Raw genomic sequence first — 17504 nt, 5'->3', positions numbered from 1 at the left:
GAAATCTGCAGATGATGAACATGATGAAGCTCGCGAGAAATTCTGGAAATCCCGTGTTTGATCCGCTTCCGTGCCTGGCCATTTTCAAAACTTGTTTCCCGCCGGATCCGTCCATTCACATGAAGCCACCGCATTAATGAAGCTGCGTCGTTTTAGGCCTTGGACTGGGTTATTACAATTATGCCACTCGCTGATAATTAATCCATTTAATCAATTTAAATAATTATTTCATATATTACAAAACTTCTAAAAATCATAGATTAATCATCCCTAATCCAAATTGAATGGGACTTTTTTTGTTAATCTCCAAATTTTGTCTAGTTTTTTTTAGGCATAGTATTCAAAGTTGTGCCTGATGAATTTTTGACTTTGCCTAATGATCTTGTTCATGTATGCATTTTTTGTATGTTTTACCATTTTTTACGTGAAATCTTGATGCCTCAGCCAAAATGCATGAAATTTTATAGGCATGTTTTTGACTCATTTCTGGTGATTTTGATGTATAGTTTGTGAATTTTGGATTTATGGTTTGCAAGATATGATGTGCTCGAGTTGAGTGTGACAATATGTGTCACACTGTGCTATGTTGTGTTCATGATTTAATTTTCCATGCTTACACTAGGCCTATGGCTCTGATTTTTTGCATGAGATACCTTGTATATGTCTAGTTTCACCATGATTTTTTTGTGGATTTAATTGATCCATTTCCCATTTGATTGGGATTTTTGATTGCTGTTTAGCATTTTTAGGGTTTTGCTTGAGTAGCAAACTTCCATATCTTGTGAAATGCTCATTTCTTACCATATGAATGTGAAATTTGGTGGAGTGTTTCTTAACATGTTTAGCTTCACTTTGGCTTTGGTCCCATTCATTTCCCATTTGTTCATACTGTTTTACAATTGATTGAAGTTGACACTTGGTTTGTGACCTAGTTTAGGTTGATTTTTGCATGCCATGACATGTTGAATTTAATTTCCCTACTTCCATTTATCCAAATGTTATGAAATTTGACATGTAGTTCGTTGAATGTGTTCTGTTTAGAATGGAATTTTTGTGGAATTTATTGAGCTGTTTTGATATTTTTTTGATGGAAATCATTCTGTTTGCTCATTTATGATTCACATTTGCTTACTTTGAGTTAAATTGTGCCTGAAATGAATTTGGTGCATAGTTTTGATATGAGACCGATTGGATCCTTTTCTTAATTGAAATATCTTGATTGTGATCATGTTTTACTTGCTGTTTTAAATTTTTTCCCTCCTTTTGACCCTAGGCTTGTCCTAGTGGTCTTGTTACTTATGTTTGAGCTTGCTTTTCAGGTTATGGAAGCACTTGCTTTAAGGAGATAAATTCAAGTTGTTTTGAATTGTTTCATTTGATGTTATAAACTAACTTGTTTTGTTTTGTAGGGTGCTTGGTTCACTTGAGCTTTGTGCTTTGCACATGTGATTGATTATGTTGTTTGTTAGTTCTTAACTTGTCTGTTTTGATTTTGTGATTGGGATGCTGATTATATTTGATTGATTCCAGGTACCCATAGTCGCTCAGTTCTTTTGAGAACTTGCATTGCTTTGCTTGATAAGCAATTTGCACTGAGGTATAACATTCTTGTCTCCATGTAGTCTGGAAGACCTGGCCTGTTACTTGGCCAGGCACCTGTCTGAAGTCCTCCTTAAGAGGCGATGATTGTGATTGTTTACTTTTGTCCCCAAGCAGGTAAAGACCTCAATGAGGCGATTGGCGGATATAAGAGATATGCAATCTATCTCCCGCTATTCTGTTGAGTCGTCCCTCTGCTCACACCACTGTGTTGATGCATTGAGGACACTAACCCAAGATCTTGTACATTGTACAGTTGAGTCTGTGTCTTGAGTGTAGAAGGGTTCCCACATTCTGAACCCACGCTCCTTTGTCTGAAGCTCTCCCTGACCAGGGATAAGAGCTGTGAAGTCTCATCTTCACTCACCTTTCATCTGGCTTCACCTTGACTCTCAATGTCAAGGTTAAGAGCTAACCTCACCTTGATACAGAGGCTTGTTTGTCGAGGTTGATATGACCCCTCGACTAAAGCCTAGCCTTGATGTTTGAGCCCCTTGTTGGTGTGTTTACTTCATGCTGTATGTGTTTGTGTGATGTGATTGTTTCCCCTAGGTTTGCTAGACTCCGCGTAGTCTCGTTTGCATGTCAATTAAGGTAGCACGGTTCCTTTGTATAGGACTTCCTTTCTTGCTTGAGCTTTCCTAAAACACAAACAAACATTATCCCCTCTTAAGGATACGTCAACTCCTTCTACTACAGGTGAGTAAGTCTCCAAAGGTCGAGCATCCGGTAGATTGCGTAGTGACGTCGTCCACTTAAAAAACACAAACCAACAGGAATAGTTTAGCCGAACTACGGCAACTCTGATTCTCATGTCCAGATGAGATACATAGGCACGAGATGCGATGTCTTGTCGAGTTTGACTAACGACTAACACTAATTCTTTTCTCTCGCCCTCGTTGCGATTGAGACCGTCCCTTTCTCTTGCCCTAGTTGCAATCGAGACCCTTCTTCTTCCTGTGTCTTTGTTTTGTCTTGTTGTGTGCTTGGAAGCCGATGTAAGTCCATCGAGTGGCATTCGGGTTCCAGTGTGCGTGTGTTTGGTTCGGATGCTGATGTAAGTCCAGTGATTGGCATTCAGGCTCCACGTTTGCCTTTGCTTGTGTTTGTTTGTGTGCGTGTTAGCCGAGCTACGGATGCTCTGATTCTTCTTCGTCCAAGAAGATACGTATGCATAGGATGCGACATCCTAGCGAGCATGTGTTGTTTTCCCCCAGTCCGAACTACTTTGACTCTGATGTCTATGCTTGATAGACTAAGTAGGCCCAGGATGCGATATCCTGCCGAGTCAGTCTTGTCTGTTTTCTTGTGTCTCTTTCAGCCTGTGTAGATGTTTATTTGAGCAGTGTTTTCGCAACCATTTTCCCTTCCTATTGTGCGTGGATCCCGTCGAGTACGACGGATGCGTAGGGGTGCTAATACCTTCCCTTCGCATAACCGACTCCCGATCCCATTCTCTTTGGTCGCGAGACCATGCTTTTTCCAGGTTTACTCTGAGCATTTCCTTTCCCTCTTTTGGGATAAATAATGCACGGTGGCGGCTCTGTTGTTCTTGTTTTCCCGCCGGTTTTTCGCGTAATGCGACAGCTGGCGACTCTGCTGGGGAATTAAGAGAAGTTGACCTGTGCTGGTCCATCTTCCCTAAGCGAGTCTCTCCTAGCGCTCTCTAGGTTAGGGCTTTGGTTGCTATTTGCTGTTATTTATTGCATTCATTCATTTACTGTTTGCATTTATTGTTTGCATTTATGTTTGCATTTATTCATATTCATCTGCTGGCTGTGCTGTGTTTCCTTGTTTGGGGTGGGAGTTCTATGAGGTAAAAGGCCCAATACCCAGGCTATGAGTGCAATCTAGGAAACCTAAGAATAGAGTGATTCATGGGAAGCGGGTAGTATGCGCCACTTAGCGGAACATTGATATCACGAGCAGTTCAGACTCTGATGGAGTATTATCGGTGCATACATCTGGTGTGCACAGGATGATATTCTTGAAAGGGTTGTTTATCCTGCGTTTCTCTCGACCTTACCCTGGCCTAGATGACACCCGTGAGTGGGGAGGGAATGATCATTACAGGTACTGTTGCTGACTTGTTGGTGACTTGTTGGTGACTCTTGGTACTGATGGTGACTATGGATTATGGACATTTATTTCTGGGACGCCAGAGTTCTGTCCGTGGTTTATCAGCGGGTTCCGTTTATTTCGGATCCCCGGGTTGAATTTGAGAGTACCTGTTCAGAGGATCTGGCTGTCATCCGTTCAGTGAATGTTCCTGTGATGATAGGGATGTAATCTCCAGTTCCGTTTATTTCGGAACTCCCCAAGTCGGATTTATGGTGACTCAGTTGAATGTGACTGGTTCAGAGAATGGGTCTTCAGATGACTTGGTGGCCTAGTGACCTGCATTCATGCATTTGCATCATCCCATTTTGCATTCATCTGCACTCCACCCATGTCTAGCCGTACTCAGGATCCATTTTTTTTTTGATTGAGACTCAGGTTGAGAGACATCCAAATGTCAGAATGTTGTTGATAAAGTTTTATCTGTCTCGGTGAAACCGGAATCAAAGGACAGAATATTCCTAGTACGGACAGACATTGCATGTGTGAGTCATACTAACCCAGTTGCTGTTTTGTAGGTTTCAGTATTCAACCGGTGCGCATAGCTCGTTTGCTCGGATATCCTGCTAGGGGAAACAAATCCGAACTGATGGATCCTCCCAACGCCGACATCCTCGAACTGAAAGAGATGGTGAGAGATTTGTTCAGTGTTGTGCAAGGGCTTGCCTTGGGGCAGAAAGCCATGGCCGAGAGATTGGAAAGGATTGAGGGCTGGTTGATCAAGGAGAAAGTTCAGGGAAAAGCTCCGTCATCCGAAGTGACAAATCCCTCTGACTCTGTAGCAAAGAAACTCTCTGACAGTTGTCCGCTTAAAAAAGAGGTTGACTCAAGTGGTGTGCCAGCAAAGAAAGAACGCAGTAAGGATCGTTATCATCCTTATGTTGCTGCTGTAACCGCTCCTGTTGGTAATTCACCCGTACCACCGCAACAACTACCACCTCAACAGAAGGCACCGAGAGCTAGGAGCCAGGTGAAGAAGAAAAAGGAGGAGCGTCAGTTCGAGGAACCACCTGTGACCTACACCCTTTTGTTCAGGAAATTGAGGGATTTGGGGTTAGTCCGGCCAAGGATTTTGATTCCCATAGCACAACAGAAGAGGCCTGCACACTATGATGAGAATGCCAGGTGCGAGTTCCATTCTGAGGCACCCGAGCACAATGTTGAGGGTTGTAGGGCTTTCAAGCATGTCGTCCAGGACATGGTGGACTCCAAGATCATCAGCTTGGCACAGATCATGGATGGGGATGCCAACCCTGTACCCAGGAAGGGTCCTGTAAAGATGAAGATGGTGAAAAAGGTCAAGAAAGGAATGGAGATGACTGAGGAAGATCAGTTAAAGGTTCCCATGGTTGTGGTCCCAAAACCTCTAATGCAGGATGGAGCTTTCCCTGTTATTGATAATAGTTGTGCGGCCGTTGCCACAGAGGGGTGTGCGTTGATGAGAGATACGACCCAGAAGATGATAGAAGTAGAAATGGACAGTGAAAAATTTGAAACACCCAGTCAAGCAATCGAAACCGTCAAGGTGGAGAATGCTGTTGTTATTGAGAAGGAGAAGAAGTTGTCCATTTCTTCTTATAAACAAGCTTTGGAGGTGGTGAAGAACCAAGAGGCCCAAGGCTGAGGCAGGATCATTGACATAGTAGTAAAGGCAGACATGTTCGGGATTGGTTATCCAGATCAAGAGTCGTCTAGACCAAACAGAGGACGTCGTCCGCCGTACATCTTTGTCAGTGCAGGAATGCTGGATTCTGATCATGCTTGTTCAGTGAGTGAAGAGACCGACCGTGACCGCGAGCTCGAGTTGTGGATAAAGTCGTGCGTACCAGGCAATTGGAAGGCCTCCGAAATCACCACTGTCACTCATCCTGAGATGTAGGATTTCTGATTTTATTTTGTTTGCATGAAAGTCATACGTTTTGCCCGAAACGTAATGGTCCATTGTAAGGGCCATCTCATGTGTTTCATTGTGCAACATTTTGCATCAGTAATAAATGGATGTTTTGTGATTAAAGCGGTGTTCCCTGTTTTTCACTTTTTTGCAGTTTTAAAAAAAATAAAAATAAAAATGGCAATGTTTTTATTCTCTTTCTTTTTGATTCATTTGGTTCCGACCTTAAAAGTGATTACCATCCTGATCTCATCGATAACAATTTGGTTACACCTCTGTATGACTTCGACACTCCGATATATCATGCCGAAGAATAAGGCGAAGAAGATTGTGATCTGCTGGAATTAGCCAGGGCGTTGAAACAAGAGGAGAAGGTGATTCAACTGCACGAGGAGCGAGTCAAGATTGTCATCCCAAGTACCGCCGAGGTCAGAAGGGAAATGAAAGTTGAGGCCGCTTCAGAGGCGAGTCGAGAACAGAATGGTAGCCCTGTTGAAAGAGCAAGTTGATATCTTCACCTGGTTGCATCAAGATACACCAGGGTGGAATACCCATGTTGTGGGGCACGAGCTACCATGGAGAGAAGATTGTCCTCCAGTGAAGCGGAAACCGGTGCTAAAAGATGAGAATGTGTGTGGACTATCGAGACGTGAATAGAGCTAGTTCGAGAGATGAATTCCCGGTACTTCACATGGATGTATTGGTTGATAGTACAGCTCAATTCTCGGTGTTTACCTTCAGGGATGGCTTTCTGGCCAAAATCAAGTGGAATTGTCGCCAGATGATATGGAGTAAACAATGTTCATCACACCAAAGAGTACCTTCTTGTTGTAAGGTGAAGAAGAAGGTCGGTGCCACGGATCAAAGGGCTACGGTGACTTTGTTTCATGATATGACTCATCGTGAAAGCGAATGCCATGTTGATGACATGATGACAAAGTCCCAAGCGGAAGGGGGGCATCCGGTGGATCTGGGGCAAATTGTTTGACCGGATCGAAACTACTCAGACTGAGGTTGAGTCCGAACCAGTGCACTTGTGGAGTGTTGTCCGGTAAGTTGTCGAGGCTTATTGTGAACGAAAGAGGAGTCGAGGTCGATCCTGCTAAAAAAAAAAGAAAAAAAAAAGAAAAAACAATACTAGAAACGCCTGAACCGAAAAAAAAAATCAAATGGTCAGGTGGAATGATGACTGCCAAGGGGCATGGAAAGAAAAATGAGTAGCAGGAACCTCTGATTCTGATACCTTCCTTGGAAGAAACAACTGTTAATCTGGTACTTGACAGCCTTTAAGGGGTCTATGAGGCGTATTGGGTCAGCATGACTAGTCTTGTCGAAAAGAGCATGCAATTCACCTAAGCAAAAAGTTTATCGACTGTGAAACAATACACTCACTGTTCGAGAAAACTTGATGTACTTTGGCATAGGCTGCTCGCCGACTGAGACAGTATGCTGGTTCATACCACCTGGTGGATGTCCAAAATGGATCTGATCAAGTATGTACTTGAGGAGCTGGCGTTGAACGAACGGGTTGCGAGAGGGCAAATGGCGTCGACTGAATACGATATTCAGTATACCTCCCAGAAAGCAATCAAGAGGAGGGTATTGTATGGTTATCTCACCCAACAACCCATTGATGATTCTCAACCAAGGAAGTTTGAAGTCCCTGATGAGGACATCTCGAGGTACTCAAATCGAAAGATTGAGAGTGACCGATCCCGGAGGAGGGGCCTGACCCTGAATCCGAACGGATTCTGATGTCTGATGGGGAGATTTTAAAGTGAATGAGTTAGTGCTTCCCCGATAACATTTGAATGCACCAACGATGGTGGCTGAGTACGAAAGTTGGCATCCTGGGTACCGAACCGCAGTGTGTGCATCTACTGGGGCAACGTCTTTCTCATTCAGTATAGGCTGGAAGTGATATTACCTACTGATGTTATCTACTGAAGTCTAGATCCCATTGGGGAGAGTCCGGATGGATGAGAAGTTAGAAAAGGATGAGTGGATAAGGACTCAGTATGACACGTTGAGCCTAACCGAGGAGAAAAGGGCTGATAGTTACTTGTCATGGGGCAGTTGTACCCGGTAAATGAAGCGTGTTGTTAACCGAGAAGTGCGACCTCGTGGGTAGCATGGAAGAGATGTGGTGTTGAAAAGGATCCTTCCTTCTCGAGACGATCGTGGGGCAAGTGGATAAACAGTTATGAATGTCCATTCGGGGTCGAAAAGGTCTCCTCTGACAGAGCCTTGTGATCGATGACCACGAATGATGAAGATTTTCCATTCCCTGTGAATGCGGACGCAGTTAGAAGATACTTCGTGAAAAAAAAAGAGAGACCCGCTGGACAAAAAGAATAAAAAAGTCCAGGCGAAAAGGGGCATCCCGGCGAACCGAAAAAAAAAAGAGAAAGGTTCGGGCAAAAGTTAGGGATAAGAAAAGAAAAGAACTGTACGCCCGGCAAGTCGAAAACCCCACAAGGGCGACTTGGGCAAAAAAGGGTATCCCGGTGGACTGAAACCCGAAAGGATGGTCCAGGCAAAAGAGGGATTGAAACGAACAACTGCGTCCAGCATGATCGTTTGTGCTCGAGATGTGACTTAGATAATCTCCGACGGAGATCGATTGGAAGCGTCTTGTCCAGAAGGCCGAAAGTGCGGAAAGTCTTGAGAACATATGGGGTGTAACCGAGTTGGAACCCGATGAGATCACGGTTTCACATTGCCATTAGGGTAGATTTTTCCTTTTATGCGCAATCACCTCTTTCCAGGGTTTGCTTCCGGTGTGTTGCTCGATTCTGAGCCACCTTTTTGTTTCAGTTAATAAATGCGTTCAGTCAAATAGTTTTGTTTTGTTTTCATTACCGCTTTGATTACGAAAACACCCGTTCATTTTTGATAAGAATATTTGCATTTTGAAACATAGAGGTCCCTCCCGATGCATGCTTATAAGATTGAAATCTGGAAATCTTATTCGGAAGTTTGAGCGACCAAGATGTTGAAGTGTTGGCACGCCTGGGGCACGCTTTTATCTAACAATCTCTTGTGCAGGTGCTGTTAGATATCTTCATTCGTTGACAAGTAGTGATATGAAGCCTGTTGACAAAAGATCCCCACAGAGTCCAACCAGGGGCAAGGGATAGACGAACAATGAAGGGACGGTGAAGGATTACGACGACGATCCCGAAAAGCTAATCAAGAAGACTCTTCAAAGCCTAAGGACTAGAAAGTTTGTATGAATCCCAGGAATTCGATCTTCGTGGGATGAATCAGAAGAGTCTAGGGAGTTCTCAAAAGAGGAAAGCCGACACTATGGGTGGACGATGGATGCCGCTGTTCGGCGACTCGACAGGTGTTCCGTGTCCAATAAGCTGTATTTCCCCAGTGGGTTTGAGAGTGTCACCTCCCTAGCGGATTCGAGATCGGTGCCTCCTCAGCAAGCCTGAAGGTTACCATATCCCTAGCGGAGTTGTGATTGTTTTCCAAGTCTGAAGCTGTCTTCCCAGTAGAGGTTGTGTTGATGATTTTCCCTCAGCAAGGTCCACAAGCGGATCGAGTTCAGTGGGGCTATCCCCAGTAAAGGTAAGGATTGGTTGTCTCCTCTAGCAGGGTAATCGCCAAGCAAGTCCGGGTTCGATGGAGGTCATCCCCAACAAAGGTTGTCTTTCCCCAGCAGGGTGGAAATGGACGTGGTAAATCCTCAGCAGAGTTCCTGGAGCTCCCCGGTGTTATCTCTGGAGGAGACGTGTGTTTTATGCATTCATCATTTAGATAAGCATAGCATATTGCATCATTAGTGCGTAGCATTTCCATGATCATGGGGCATTGTGTAAAACAAAAAAACTCATGCATCAACATTGCAAACATATCCATTAGCCCTAGGCCGTGGTGACCATCCGAGAATGGATTGTTGGAAAGAGTTTAGCATCGCTTGGATCGATTTCAGAATTGGGTTCCCCAGCAGGGTAAAAGGGTGTTTTCCCGACAAGTGACTCCGCAAGTGAGCGGGTATCCCCAGCATTGTTACTCCCCAGAATTGGTAGCATTTGGCATGCTTGGATCCATTCCCCCAGCAGATGTGGGTGTGTCTGATCTCTCCATATAGAGTCGACCCCTTAAGCAGAAAGCGTCTGTCATTTCCTTCTGCGCTCCCCACGAGTTGTATCCTCGTGGATGACGGTTGTTTCCGTTCCCTCCCCTTGGGATGGGTTTTCCCTAGTGAGTTCTTTCCTCATTAGGATGTCTTGATTCAGTTTGCCTTTTCGGATTGGTCCTGAATTGGCTTCCTTGTGGTTGTCTCTTGTGCTTCCCTGTGGTATAAATGAATAGTTGCTCACTAACCGGCACTCATTCATCTCGTCCTCAGCGGAATTTGGGGCCTCTACCTACAAACCGGTAGTTGTAAGTCCTATCTTTGTGGTTTTCTACCTACTAACTGGTAGTTGTAAAATCCCACTTTCATCCCCTAGCAGAGTTAACTCTTTGTGCTCATCCTATTGATGACTGGTTACTTTTCTGTGGTTTTCTACCTACAAACCGGTAGATGTAATCCCCTCTTTGCAGTTATCAATACCCAGTTTGCGGTATTGATATTCTTTTCCCCTCTGGATACTTGCATTGATCAAGCAGTATTGTCCCCAGTGGGTCTTCCCCTTCCCTTTGGGTATTTGCTCCGAGTTAGCAACTTTCTCCTCTTTCGATTGGTCATCTTTTGCATACCTAGTCCTGGTACCCTGATGCCTCTCTTTTCGGTCGTTTATCCATCTAACAACCAACCCGGTTATGGATAATCTTCCATGCGAGTATGTTATCTACGTTTTGACGGCTATAGATAATATATCTCATGCGCTCTTGGGTCGAAGTCGTCCTCCCCAGTTGAGTAAGATTCGTATTCCTTTGTTCGGAATCGAATGTCCATCCTTTAACAAGTTTGCCTTTGCTCTCTTCAGGATGATGGCGGTCGTTTATCCATTTAACAACCTACAACCCGGTTATGGATAATCTTCCATGCGAGGTTATTATCTACGTTTTGACGGCTATAGATAATATATCTCATGCGCTCTTGGGTCGAAGTCGTCCTCCCCAGTTGAGTAAGATTCGTATTCCTTTGTTCGGAATCGAATGTCCATCCTTTAACAAGTTTGCCTTTGCTCTCTTCAGGATGATGGCGGTCGTTTATCCATCTAACAACCTACAACCCGGTTATGGATAATCTTCCATGCGAGTATGTTATCTACGTTTTGACGGCTATAGATAATGTATCTCATGCGCTCTTTGGTCAATCTTTTGATTGTTTTCTCCAGCAGAGTAAGATTCGTATTCCTCGTGGAATCGAATGTCCATCCTCTAACCAGACTGCTTTTCTAGCCCTCTTCAGGGTGTTGAGTGTGTTGGAAAACAAACCAATTCACGCTTTGGTCGGTCACCCGTTTCATACCTACAACCCGGTATCCTTGGTGTTCCTTCCTGTTTGCTCGCTGTTGTGACCTTGATCCCCAGTGAGACCCCAGCAAGTGTGTAGCCTTGCCTTGACATATGTAGATGTCAGTATCCTGTCAGCACCCGCGTGTGTTATTTCTTGGGTGTCGGTAAACACCATCTTTCGGTGATTTCCAGTCATGCGTAAGTGTCTGGTCTTCTTTGGTGTCGGTAAACATCATCTTTCGATGTTCGTAACGTCGTCCTCCTTCCCTAGCGAAAGGTTCCTCCTCTCCGTTGGTCTTGGTAAACGTCGAGTTTTTCCTAGTTGTCCGTTGGCATCTAGTTGTGATTCCGATTCCCATTCATCGTGTTGAGATGTCTGGATGTGACTGTACCTTTGAGAAGAAGAAGAAACAGAAAAATCAAAATTCCCAGTGATAAACATCAGATCCCAGTGGACGTTTCCGTTGGTGATTCCCAGCAGTGTGCAAATTCTACGGTTCTTGGTATTCAATCTTTGTTTACCCTGAAAGTCTGACAGCCGTTGCTCTCATCCATTCGGGTTCCCAGTTAATTGAATAGGGGTAGCTGTAGCACCTCAAATTTGCACCCTACCTTGTGTACATTCATTTCATATTAGGTCATAGCATAACATAGGCCACTACATAACATTGCATTGTCCATTTGCCCAAGTGCAAGTTCAACTGACAAATTAGGTCAAACTAGTCAGGAGATCAGGTCAAACAAGCAAGCATGTGCTATTTTCATTGGAACAAAGCCCTATGGTTGATTTATCAAGTTCATATGGTCTAAGGATCATTGTGAAGTGGTTTGGCCAAAGATTGGATGATCAAAGCTCAATAGTCAAGCTGAATCTCTTCAGAAACCCTAGAAAGTCAACTGTGGTCAACTGTGCCTGATTTTATGGATTGGAAGGTGTGAGATGGTTTGAAAGGCCTCATTCATGTCCATATAAGTCTCATTTGACATACCAAAGACCAAGGTTGAAGATTTGGAGGTCAGACAAGATGTTTCCTAAAATGGCAGGTGACCTGTAATTTCAACTGCCCAAAATGGAAAGTTTTTCTCCTCAAAATTACTTCATTATAAAAGCTTCAAATGGAATTTTGTCCAACATGAAAGTTGAAGATCTTGATCTCACCATTCCAAAAAGTCCAAGAACTTGAAATTCCCATGTGTGGTTGGAAAGATATGGTCCATTCATTTTCAGAAAATGCCTAAATTCAAAGTGGCATAACTTTCACATGGAATGGCCAATTTGGTTGATTTTTCTTTGAGCAAACCACATTTCATGCAATCTTTCATGGTGCATAATCACATTTCATCAAAAACTCTCATAGCAAAATGGCATTTTTTAAGTGAATTCATTTGCATTTTTAGCATGACATAGTGATTTTGAGAAATACAAGCCATATGCACATGGGACTTTTTCCAACACCTCACAAATGGCATTTTAGACTTGCTTGAACTCAATTTGGACTGATATATTGGCTGGTTTAAAAAAGGGCATATTGGACCTAACACATGAAAATGCACTTTGTACTAATCATCCTAATTTTGCTAATCTTGATTAATTTTTGGATTAGGGAGAGGTATATAGTCTTAATTGTAACTGTTTCTCATAATCAATAATCATTTTTTTCAGATCCAATCACAAAAACTCACAAAATTCTCTCAATTTTCACATTTTTCACATTCACTTTCTTCATCATTTCATCAATAATTCATCAATATTGTGGCAAGTTCTTTGTTGATTCTTCATGTGCAGGTGATTCTAAAGTTCTGTTTGAAGCATTTGAAGCAAGAATCGTGGCCAATTCCAACTGTTGCAAAGCATCACTCTCCAATGGCAGCTGCAAAATTTCCACTTCCTCGTGCACCTTTGAGCTGAATTTTCCTCATCAATCATCTTCTTGAGCATAACACTACATCTGTTTTCACGAATTGGAACGAAACGAGCAAGGATTTCACACTGTACTTCAAGAAGGTGAGATTTTCGAATCTTCTAATTGTTGCAATTGCCATATGGATTCAATAGATCTTTGAACGTAGAGCATTTTGATGTTTGAATCATGCATTTTCATGGAGTAATCGTGTAGATATCTTGATTCAAAGTTTGTGTAGTAAAACTTTTCTTGATTGAATCTTCGTGTGTGATAACTTCTGGACCAAACCATTGCCATATCTATGACCTACGTGGAGAGACGGAGAGAACGGTATATAGTTTGTGCGATTTGGTGCGAAAATGTTCATAGCGAAATCTGTAGATGATGAACGTGATGAAGCTCGCGAGAAATTCTGGAAATCCCGTGTTTGATCCGCTTCCGTGCCTGGCCATTTTCAAAACTTGTTTCCCGCCGGATCTGTCCATTCACATGAAGCCACCGCATTAATGAAGCTGCGTCGTTTTAGGCCTTGGACTGGGTTATTACAATTATGCCACTCGCTGATAATTAATCCATTTAATCAATTTAAATAATTATTTCATATATTACAAAACTTCTAAAAATCATAGATTAATCATCCCTAATCCAAATTGAATGGGACTTTTTTTGTTAATCTCCAAATTTTGTCTAGTTTTTTTTAGGCATAGTATTCAAAGTTGTGCCTGATGAATTTTTGACTTTGCCTAATGATCTTGTTCATGTATGCATTTTTTGTATGTTTTACCATTTTTTACGTGAAATCTTGATGCCTCAGCCAAAATGCATGAAATTTTATAGGCATGTTCTTGACTCATTTCTGGTGATTTTGATGTATAGTTTGTGAATTTTGGATTTATGGTTTGCAAGATATGATGTGCTCGAGTTGAGTGTGACAATATGTGTCACACTATGCTATGCTGTGTTCATGATTTAATTTTCCATGCTTACACTAGGCCTATGGCTCTGATTTTTTGCATGAGATACCTTGTATATGTCTAGTTTCACCATGATTTTTTTGTGGATTTAATTGATCCATTTCCCATTTGATTGGGATTTTTTATTGCTGTTTAGCATTTTTAGGGTTTTGCTTGAGTAGCAAACTTCCATATCTTGTGAAATGCTCATTTCTTACCATATGAATGTGAAATTTGGCGGAGTGTTTCTTAACATGTTTAGCTTCACTTTAGCTTTGGTCCTATTCATTTCCCATTTGTTTATACTGTTTTACAATTGATTGAAGTTGACACTTGGTTTGTGACCTAGTTTAGGTTGATTTTTGCATGCCATGACATGTTGAATTTAATTTCCCTACTTCCATTTATCCAAATGTTATGAAATTTGACATGTAGTTCATTGAATGTGTTCTGTTTAGAATGGAATTTTTGTGGAATTTATTGAGCTGTTTTGATATTTTTTTGATGGAAATCATTCTGTTTGCTCATTTATGATTCACATTTGCTTACTTTGAGTTAAATTGTGCCTGAAATGAATTTGGTGCATAGTTTTGATATGAGACCAATTGGATCCTCTTCTTAATTGAAATATCTTGATTGTGATCATGTTTTACTTGCTGTTTTAAATTTTTTCCCTCCTTTTGACCCTAGGCTTGTCCTAGTGGTCTTGTTACTTATGTTTGAGCTTGCTTTTCAGGTTATGGAAGCACTTGCTTTAAGGAGATAAATTCAAGTTGTTTTGAATTGTTTCATTTGATGTTATAAACTAACTTGTTTTGTTTTGTAGGGTGCTTGGTTCACTTGAGCTTTGTGCTTTGCACATGTGATTGATTATGTTGTTTGTTAGTTCTTAACTTGTCTGTTTTGATTTTGTGATTGGGATGCTGATTATATTTGATTGATTCCAGGTACCCATAGTCGCTCAGTTCTTTTGAGAACTTGCATTGCTTTGCTTGATAAGCAATTTGCACTGAGGTATAACAATCTTGTCTCCATGTAGTCTGGAAGACCTGGCCTGTTACTTGGCCAGGCACCTGTCTGAAGTCCTCCTTAAGAGGCGATGATTGTGATTGTTTACTTTTGTCCCCAAGCAGGTAAAGACCTCAATGAGGCGATTGGCGGATATAAGAGATATGCAATCTATCTCCCGCTATTCTGTTGAGTCGTCCCTCTGCTCACACCACTGTGTTGATGCATTGAGGACACTAACCCAAGATCTTGTACATTGTACAGTTGAGCCCGTGTCTTGAGTGTAGAAGGGTTCCCACATTCTGAACCCACGCTCCTTTGTCTGAAGCTCTCCCTGACCAGGGATAAGAGCTGTGAAGTCTCATCTTCACTCACCTTTCATCTGGCTTCACCTTGACTCTCAATGTCAAGGTTAAGAGCTAACCTCACCTTGATACAGAGGCTTGTTTGTCGAGGTTGATATGACCCCTCGACTAAAGCCTAGCCTTGATGTTTGAGCCCCTTGTTGGTGTGTTTACTTCATGTTGTATGTGTTTGTGTGATGTGATTGTTTCCCCTAGGTTTGCTAGACTCCGCGTAGTCTCGTTTGCATGTCAATTAAGGTAGCACGGTTCCTTCGTATAGGACTTCCTTTCTTGCTTGAGCTTTCCTAAAACACAAACAAACATTATCCCCTCTTAAGGATACGTCAACTCCTTCTACTACAGGTGAGTAAGTCTCCAAAGGTCGAGCATCCGGTAGATTGCGTAGTGACGTCGTCCACTTAAAAAACACAAACCAACAGGAATAGTTTAGCCGAACTACGGCAACTCTGATTCTCATGTCCAGATGAGATACGTAGGCACGAGATGCGATGTCTTGTCGAGTTTGACTAACGACTAACACTAATTCTTTTCTCTCGCCCTCGTTGCGATTGAGACCGTCCCTTTCTCTTGCCCTAGTTGCAATCGAGACCCTTCTTCTTCCTGTGTCTTTGTTTTGTCTTGTTGTGTGCTTGGAAGCCGATGTAAGTCCATCGAGTGGCATTCGGGTTCCAGTGTGCGTGTGTTTGGTTCGGATGCTGATGTAAGTCCAGTGATTGGCATTCAGGCTCCACGTTTGCCTTTGCTTGTGTTTGTTTGTGTGCGTGTTAGCCGAGCTACGGATGCTCTGATTCTTCTTCGTCCAAGAAGATACGTATGCATAGGATGCGACATCCTAGCGAGCATGTGTTGTTTTCCCCCAGTCCGAACTACTTTGACTCTGGTGTCTATGCTTGATAGACTAAGTAGGCCCAGGATGCGATATCCTGCCGAGTCAGTCTTGTCTGTTTTCTTGTGTCTCTTTCAGCCTGTGTAGATGTTTATTTGAGCAGTGTTTTCGCAACCATTTTCCCTTCCTATTGTGCGTGGATCCCGTCGAGTACGACGGATGCGTAGGGGTGCTAATACCTTCCCTTCGCATAACCGACTCCCGATCCCATTCTCTTTGGTCGCGAGACCATGCTTTTTCCAGGTTTACTCTGAGCGTTTCCTTTCCCTCTTTTGGGATAAATAACGCACGGTGGCGGCTCTGTTGTTCTTGTTTTCCTGCCGGTTTTTCGCGTAATGCGACACATATGCAAATGTCGGTGAATGCATGATCAAATAGAAAAAAGTATGCAAATGAACAAAACCATAAGCCCGACGAATTGAATAAAAAAAGTATGGCAAATTTTGGGGTATGAAAACATCCATGTTTCATTCATGTGCAATCATTCATCCATTAGTTGATCACTATAAATTCAAAGCTCCTGACTTGCAAAGCTAGGGTTTGTGTGTGGATCAAACCTCATAGGCATGGCTTGGATATTCATGTAAATATGGGATGTGAAACCCTAATGTCTTGATCTTTGGAGCATGAATTCAACAAGATTCCATCATGGTACTCCTCAAGGGTCTCAAACCCTAATTTCTTGATAATTTGGTTGTAAGGCTTCATGGATGTTCTTTGGGCCTTATCTGGACTTTTAAACCCTAGTTGGGGCTCATATATTTAGGACTTAATTGTGAAGCATCCTAATCCATCCAAAGGCATTGATTGAAGGGTATGTGTTATTGAAACCCTAATCCCATATGCTTGAAGATTTGTGCTAGTATAGTTTGACTTGGGATCATAGATTAACTGAAACCCTAGCCCATTTGGGGAGGCTCTTTCCATGCGTCTTATCAACTAAACCTACACATCCTTCTGGTTCTTGCAAGATCGTGTCTCCTATTCATATGGTGTTAATCATTGGTCATTGGTTCTTGGATTCATGCTTCCATTAACATATTGATCTTTTGGGCCTTTGGTTTGCTTTTGATCTATCAAGATTCTTGAACCATTTTAGGTCATCCTTGTTGGTCCATCTATGCATTCGTTCATGTTGTTGGGGATTTGAACCAGGTAAAAGTCATATTCACCTACACAAGCCTATTCCACATAAGAGATCCTTAGTTTCTAGCCTATAGTTGACTTTAGTCAACTGTTGACTTTTTTGTCAACTAGTTGACCAAAGTCAACCATCCAGTTCTAAGTCCATATTGTTTTAACCTTAGTAACATTGACTAGCCTCTATGCCATTTTTGATTCACATCATTTTTTAACATT

Source organism: Lathyrus oleraceus, chromosome 5 (assembly GCF_024323335.1).
Source record: "Lathyrus oleraceus cultivar Zhongwan6 chromosome 5, CAAS_Psat_ZW6_1.0, whole genome shotgun sequence".
Lineage (NCBI taxonomy): Eukaryota > Viridiplantae > Streptophyta > Magnoliopsida > Fabales > Fabaceae > Lathyrus > Lathyrus oleraceus.
The sequence above is the reverse complement of the archived record's forward strand: the minus strand, read 5'-3'. Positions refer to the sequence as shown.